This window comes from Malus domestica, chromosome 05, assembly GCF_042453785.1.
Source record: "Malus domestica chromosome 05, GDT2T_hap1".
NCBI classification, from domain to species: domain Eukaryota; kingdom Viridiplantae; phylum Streptophyta; class Magnoliopsida; order Rosales; family Rosaceae; genus Malus; species Malus domestica.
Window position 1 is genome coordinate 28,187,809 of NC_091665.1, and position 8,506 is coordinate 28,196,314.

The 8,506-nt window shown below is 37.4% G+C and overlaps 1 long non-coding RNA gene across 1 annotated transcript; it reads left to right on the forward strand.

Annotated features, from left to right (window-relative positions):
- Positions 1–6,522: 6,522 nt before the first annotated feature.
- On the forward strand, positions 6,523–8,271 carry LOC114824888 (uncharacterized). Its single transcript, XR_011581429.1, has 2 exons — positions 6,523–6,831; positions 8,074–8,271. It is a non-coding gene; the product is annotated as an uncharacterized lncRNA (long non-coding RNA).
- Positions 8,272–8,506: the final 235 nt, after the last annotated feature.

Sequence of the window (8,506 nt, forward strand, 5' to 3'; positions counted from 1 at the left end):
TCCGACTTTGACCAACTCTCTCCACTCCGACCACCACCACACCTTACTGCTTCATCCCCACTTTCGATTCACTCCAGCGATTCTCTGTGTGTGTGAGGTTTCAAATTAAAGTTAGGGTTTCAAATTGGGGCTTAGGGTTTCGAATTGGAGGCTCGGGTCAGGAGGAAGATGCAGGTCTGACTATCTCTTCACTCTGTCTTTCTCTCTCGACCTTCAATCTTCATTGATTCACTCACTGTCTCTGATTTTAAATTGGGGTTTTAATGCAAGTTCGGTTTTGGGAAATCCCGAAATACAGAAAATATTCCAAGAATCCTGAACTTCGGAAATACCAAAATTTTGGTTTTGGATTGGTCGTCAGATTTTTGTTCCGAAAATAGTCGATTGGGTACTTGATATGCCATTTTCAGTTCAGTATCCCATACCGAACCAGCCCTAACTTTTGATATAAGTACGATCTTGTTTTGTTATTTAATATTTGTGTTTGTCTTTTTTTGGCCATTCACGACCAAAAAAACAAGTTAATTAACATTTTTAGGGTTGACAATGAGGAACAAGTTTGAAAAAGAAAAGAAAAGAAAAGATTACATAAGAATATCACAAGGCTACAAGAATAGCAACCAATGACAAGAAAGAAGAAGTTACAATAAGACAAGACCTAAACTGTATGACAAGCACAAACGAGCAACATCATCATCACTGAAATTCTTTTCATAGTAAAAATGTCGAATTTCACAAAATCAACTATGGTGCATAAGAGCACGACAATTTAATAATAAACTACACATAGAATGACTATCCACTTTTGCATTTAAAATCAATTGTACTGTAAGTGTAGAACCCAACTCCACTATAATCTTCTCAATTTTATTATTCCACGCATATTACAGCCTAATAAAAACACTGTAAACTTCAGCACATAAAATCTTCTCAATGAACTTTTCTTTTGTATCAAATGACATGTAACCGTAAGGAAAAATGATAATCATTCACCATCCATGTATTAAATGGGTCCTCATATATTTTCTTTTGTATCAATTCATCATGTTACTGGGCAACGGTTATGGCGGGTGAGTAACCGCGGTTATTTACCCATAACTGTTTAAGTCCTTACCCGTATAACCGTTTACCCATTGGGTAATTACATAAAGGGTTATACACATATCCATAACCGTTTATAAACAGTTAACCGTACTCATAACCGCGTACCCATTTAACTATGATCGCATATCCGTTTAACCATAACCGCATACTCGTTTACTCATTTACCCGTTTTTAACTAGTTTATCTTTTTCTTTTACCCGTTTATTCTTTTTTCAACAAGTTGAAATTTGAAAAAGTGTTGTAGGTATAATTTACTGAATAATTATAGAGGCCATAGAGAGAGGGTGCGGCATAGAGAGAGATGTGTAATTGTGAGGTGTGTTCTATTCCACCACATTGTGCCTTTATTTATAGTAGTAGGATAGGTAAAAACATTTCCCTTTAGGATTACAACATTCAATAGGTAATCAACTCCTAATAGAAATATAAAATACATTCCCATATATACTAGGATTTACACAATCACATTCCTAATCTAATAGGACTGCAACACTCCCCCTTGAGTGTGTAAATACTCAAGTAAATGGCGCATCAGGTCTTCAGTGATGAAGTAAGTTCAGTTGATGAAGTCGTCGGCACAATGAGTAAATGCGAGTCTTAAATCAACGGAAGAATGCATAAAAAGGTAAAACTCACAAAACCTCGCTATGGTAAAACCCAAGGTGGGAGAAAAACCCATAATCTAAGGAGAAAAATGAGAAGTTGCATTAAGTCAAAACTATACGTCTTTTGGACGCAAGTAGAAGAGCTCACAAGGGTATGATCTGCCCATAATGAGTGCCTCGTTGAAACCTAGTTAGGTAGAAAAAACCCAGTGGGAAAAATGCTCCTAATCGTAGGGAAAAAAAGTACATTAAGATCAAATAAGTATACTTCTGGATACTCCCCTTGAGTTTGACATAACTTCCAAAAGAGAACTACAAGCATTGCATATGATAGTTAGGCATACCAATTCCTTGGACAAGTTTCTGGAAGGTTGACTTCGGTAGTGACGTCATGTAGAGGTTGGTAAGGTTGTCTAGGATCGACTTGCATGACTTCAATTTCCTGATGCTTTGCTGATGTAGATATAGATATAGACGCAATATGTCTTGGAGTTGACTTCATTGATGCATTATGGCTTGGTCGAGTGGATACATGCGGCACATTCCTCATAGATCGTCGTTGGGACTCAACGATAGATGAAAACACAGCAAATACTTCGAATACGCTCAACAAGAACTCCTAACCATGTCTCACATGTGGCGTAGTGAAATGAGGTGAGTCTTGGAACGATTTGAAGATTTTGCAACTAAGGTCATATCATGGACCTCCAAGATATTGCGATATCCCTATCGGTAAAAACATAACCATTTGGGGATTTTGCCTTGTGCGAGTTTGATAGGTAACCTGAGTCAACATAACAACAAGGTAAGCATCATTTCGAGGATCAGGGGGTTGGATCCGCTTGAGATGCGTTGGGATTTGTCCTCGTAGTACCTTCAGGGTACATCTTTAATACCAATTCAGTGGTTGCATGTAGGCGCGGTGCTGCATCTTTACCAAGATCAACAGCGAATGAGATGTCCTGTCTAAATGCAATGAGCTAAGTACAACGAAGCGCAAAGTTGAACTTAGATATGGAATTTTTGGATTCCATAACCTCTTCAAGGGTCTCATTTGCATATAACGTATGGACGATTAGAGGTATACTCAAAGGTAACACATTTGGGGTGTAATTAGACTGGTAGACCAAGGTACCGTCAGAACAACGCTTAAACTTCAGGTCAAGGCATAAATGAGTTTTCCTAAGATCATTAATCTCAAATTCCATCTTCAGGTGCGATACAGTTTTCTCAAGCTTTTCCAGAGTCTTAGTGAGATTCGTGTCAATGACATAAACTGTAACTCTAGCAATTTGGAATAAGACTTCATAGTTTAACATGCAAAGGCATAATTCATATCCCTGACTAATCAAATAATCACTTAGACAGGTAAACCGTATTCGTCAAATTTAAGTGAACGTCTCAAACAAGTTAAGAGGGTGTTCCGTGGTATTGGAACTATTTGAACCAGTTCATGTAATTCTGCAGGAACTTACATGTAAATCTCTGTATCTATATCCCCGTGGAGAAACACTAACCATATTCATAATGTTGTTATCAATCACAGGACGTTTGAAAGAAACCTTACGTCGTAAGGCATGCATCATATTGCACTATTTCATTCATCTTATAATGCTTCATTTCCCACTTATAACACAATAGGGTTACCTTGGGTAGTGTAGGAATGACAGGTCCAATACACACTTTGTTAAGGAATTTGATCTGGATTGTAATTTTGGTTGTCCAATCAGTTCTACGTTGTCACTTAATGAATGGAACACGGTTTGATATCATTGTTTTTCATTTATGTCAGTAGCTACCATATAAGTGAAAACATCATCAATGATAATCTCATTTCAATTCCATCTAGCTCATCTAAACTAGTATACTGGACCAAGAACTTCAAGTCTCGGGAGTAATCTGGATTCATCTCATGAGATGGAAATGATTTGAGACAGCGATCGAGTTTAGATTCATTGTTGTGCCGTGTCTTCCTCTTTTAGGGAAGTGAATTCTACAAACCGAATGGTCTGTCGTTCTCCAGGCCATAACAAATTGATTAGTTATCCGCTGTTGTACCAGACCATCCAACAAGGGGGTCCAAACCGTCCAACAGCGGTGGCACACCCTATAGGAATGTTGACTTGACGTCTGTTAAGAACGTCTATCCTTGTAGGCATGTTTACAGCTGGTATATGATATCGTCACCTAGATCAGAGGAATGCGTCTGGAACAACATTCTGAAAACTAGAATTCATCGCACTTGCTTATCACACTGGTGTGGTATGGGGATCGAGATAAGATGTAGTGGGCAACGTCCACGCAACTTCATGCAGTTCTACAGGAATGTTGACGTTCTTATCTCCCCCTAACGACGAGAAGACTATCTCATTAAAGTGACAACCCGCAAATGAGTAGTAAAGAGATCGCGGGCAAGGGTTCGAAGAGAGCTAGTGTGAAGGAGAATCATGATTGACAAAAGATACACATCCTTTTTTGAGGACCCATATTAGTACGTTGAGGCGGCGCAACTTGGCACATGGAATGCACACCCAAATGCGTAAATACAAAAAATTGTCAAGTTCGTACCCAGGAACCAACTATAATGTCATATAGGTTGGGTGGCAATGAACCTCAAGGCAAACCAACATAACTGCGTAAAAGATTGCATAGCCCTAGGCAGAAACCGAAATCTTGGTACTTTTACCAAAATTCGGGCGATCATTTAAATTGCATTTTATGATCACTAGGCGAGGCTATTTGGGGTGAACATAAGAACTCAATGTTAAATTAGAAACCCAAAACAACATGCAATACTTTATCAAAAACTGTCGATATAAACTCTCCTGCATTATCCAGTCTTCTAGACCTTAAGGGATAAGTAGGGTGGTGAACCTTTAATCGGCTAGGAGGTTTAGCAACAATGTGTGTGGACAAACATGTGACCAGTTTGTCGATTCATCAACCAAAATCATAAGTATTTATATGGTCCACATTTTGGTTGGATTAGTCCACATATATTCCTTTGAATCCACTGTGAAAATTGGGTGATTTTGTATCTTTGCGAGGAATGATATAGAAAATCAATTTTCCTAATAAGCAGGCTTGGCAAAGTGTACTTGTAGGCATAAGATCCTTACTTCGGGTAAGGAGATGAGTCGTAGCATCATTGTTCGACGTAAGTGTCCCAAATGGTCGTGCTAAAACAAGTAAACTGTTCAATAACCAAGCTCCAGGCCGGCCACATATGGTGTATTCCTAGTTGGGAGACAACTCATTGGCCCCAAATCAAAGATTCAAGCTCATTTTTAGAGGTGGTGCAAAGATATTTCACTCTATTTCTTCAGTAGTTTCATTAATGATTATTGTTCTCTCGAATATCCTTAAAAACTTAACGACAAAGAGAATTTAAGGTCCCTTAAATGGTGATACAATACCATTCATACAACGAGGAGAGTGCCAATGCTCTTAATCAGGTTGGATAAACCTGAAGTCATTGTTAGAGATGTGATTTAGGTGTAAAGTTAGTGTGCGTAGTACGCATTCATCAAGACAACTAACTTTCCCACATTCCTACCTAATCACGTGTTTAATTGAATCGGTCACATGTGTTTAGAAACATGATTCAATTAACTTATATTCGAGGAAAATATCAATAAGATTATCCATAAGTAAAACATACATCAAACTTGAATCCAAGAACATGTAAAAATGTTCACAAAGTGAATGGTTTACTAAGGGGATTTCGGCCACAAGGCCATCCATGTTAAAATTCTGCTCTTCCAATGGTGTTCAGTGAAGCAAAATTAATTTCTCATATTGACTACGAGAATGGTACTCCTTAACAACATTGGTAGGGGCACGAACAGGTGCATAACCAATTATCTATTCCATCAAGACGGAAGTAGATTCTGCAGGGTTAAGGTTTGAGAATACTACCCCTTATTCTTGAAGTTTTAGGTCTTAAGTGTCAAGGATCACGCTTCGGGCATGATGCCATACCTTGGCAAGCCCTAATTTTACCATATGTTTGTTGTAGTAATTAGATTCGAGAATTTGGTAAACTTCCGCTTTCTACACTTGTTGCTTCAGGAGCGAGTTAGAAACAAGGAATGACGAGAAAAGTATTATCTAGTCAAAATTCAATTGGATTTATACTCATTCATGGACGTAATCATGGTATGCTTCATGCAATAGCTTTCATGATTAGACGATCCATAAGAGCGAGCCAAAGAGCCATGGAATCCTTGTTCAAGAGGTAGGCATAAGTCTTCGAATGAAGATCATGGCGAAGGCTTAGTTAGCTCTTCCATGCCATTGTTGGCTGCAATTGTTTCTCAGCTACTTTAATAGTCAATGGGAGATTCACGTCTTGTATCTCACATAAAGTGGTTTCTAATAGACAACGTCCAAATCAGGAAAATTACACTTGTGATGGTTTGACAATCCATTGAATTGGAGGGAACAAGATTATGATTGGTGCTATAAGAAGGAATCATCCATAAGCATCAAAGTTAGAACATTCGAGTTCTAAGACATGGTTTTATGAAAAACGTCGGGTTTTCATGGGTGTATTGTTTTATGAAAACTTCGGGTTTCAAAGGCACTAAATTTGAAACTACAGGTTCAATTTAGTTTATGAACGTTTAGTTCATAGAAGAGAGGTTCCTGTAAAAACACATAATGCACTATACAACTAAGTGTAGTAGATTTGAGTTTCTTCGGGAACTCAAGTGTGAGCGCTTCGGGGACTACGAAAGTAAGTGAATAGTTGTAACACTTAGATATATATATATATAGTATAGGAGTAAGATTATTTTAGTAAAAAAAAAAAAGAGACCAAACAAATAGTCAAGATGAGCTAACGTGTAGCCATCCCAAACGATTCTTCTTCTTCCCAACCATCACATGGTGGGGGAGCCAAGGGAATCAGATTCTGTCCATAAAGTTGGGGTGATGTGGGTAGTTTAGGGGCTGTGAGTAAGCATTCTAAATCAGGAGAGGTAATGATAGGCTTAGAGGGAGTATTTCTAACTCTCACTGAAGAATTAGAGGAGAGTGTGAGGTTTTGGAAAGCGAAAAGTAGGAAATCAGAAGAGGGAAGCTGAGAGGGTGTTGGTGTGTTCTTCAATTTGTACAAAAGGTTAGTTTGAATTTGTTAATTTTTCTATTTTTCTTACCATCGCAACCTTGTTTTCTAGAAACTAGCAGTTTCATGAGCCTCACTTTGGCTCTTATTTCCTCTCAATCCATTTCATCTTCTTAAAGAGTCTTCTATATATTTGAAATTAGACATGACAAGGTTCAAAGCCCAATTTATTTCATCGATTTTGGTTGAGATCTTCTATGGAAACATATGATTTGAAAATGTGAAAAAATCTGGAAATCTGCAGATTTTCTGCAGAAAAACTGGTTGTGAACTCGACTTTTGGGCTTGATTATTTCCTTCTGGAGTTTTGAGTGATGAAAATAGGGTTACAATATGGGGACTTGCTTGGTTTTTCACGGGGTTGTGATGGGTATATTTGGGTAAATCTTTGTTAGGCTGAAATAGAAATTTTCATTCCAGTTTTATGCTAACTTTTACTATTTTTTTTTTATGTGATGTTAGGCCTGGGAGTGACTCCGGACACTTCGGAGGCTTAAGAGAGGTATTATAGTTAGCTGGACAAGAGGTAGGGGCTCTATTTCCCGTTGATAGATCTATATCATGGTTAATCTTTGTAATATTAGTAATTATATCTAATACAATAGTAATGAAATGCTTGGGTGAAATAGAATCAATTGATTGTCATGGTTGTGTTTAGGGTTAATGGTTTCTTTTTCGGTGTATTATATATTGACTATGTTAAATGTTGTTATGTTTTGATGAATGGTTGAGTTATGTAAAATTGTTGGACTAACTACGTAGAGGGTTACAATTATGTTTGTTAAATTGAAATGCTCGTGCTGCATTACATGTTACAGAGTTAAGTGTTGGGTTGTGTAAACTTGATTAAGCAAAGTGTTGAAAACTTATATATGTTCAAGCGTAGGGCGAAGGGCTTGAACGTATAGTTGGGCGTTGGGTGAAGGGTCCATGTTAATGAAACTGAAATTGCCAATAAAATTAGGGGTTAAGGGAGGAATGGGAGTTAATTTATATTTTATGGTATTCGGAACCAAGAGGTATAAGCATGGTATGGGACGTGCAGGTTTAGATGCCATAAATATAAGATAGCGGAATTAGAAGGGAGTGAGTTCATGTGTACTTCTCTGTCTTATTATTTAAATTTTTTACCGTATTGTTTGAGGTATGATACTTTGATTAATTGTGGTAAATGAACTTGAAGGACATATGGTTCCTACTGAGCATGAAATGCTCACACCCCATTAGCTATTGCAGGTACCAGTATGAAGGAACAAGATGATGACCTGTCTCTATATGAATAAACATATCCTATGTGTGTGTTGGTTTCCTAGTTGTACTTTAAATAAAGTGTTCTAGTTTTTCAAGTGTGTTTGTAAGAGTTGAACTCTTTAAACTCATGATGTATTAAATAAACAGGTCTAAGTGAACTTTTAGTTGGCTCTGGTTCCATCATACTCTCGTTGTAATATTTTAATTTATTTTCAAGTCTATTCACACCCTAATTCGATTATCATTCTTATTTTCGAATTTGGAGTGTGACAACAGTTCAAAGAAGAGAAATAAATTATTGAATCGTTAATGTCCAAAAGTGATATTCAGGTCAATAATTTTGGATTCATTATCAGATTAATGAATTGCATGTCACTTTTAATTAATTCAATAGATTGGGACCGTTCGGAGTAGATCG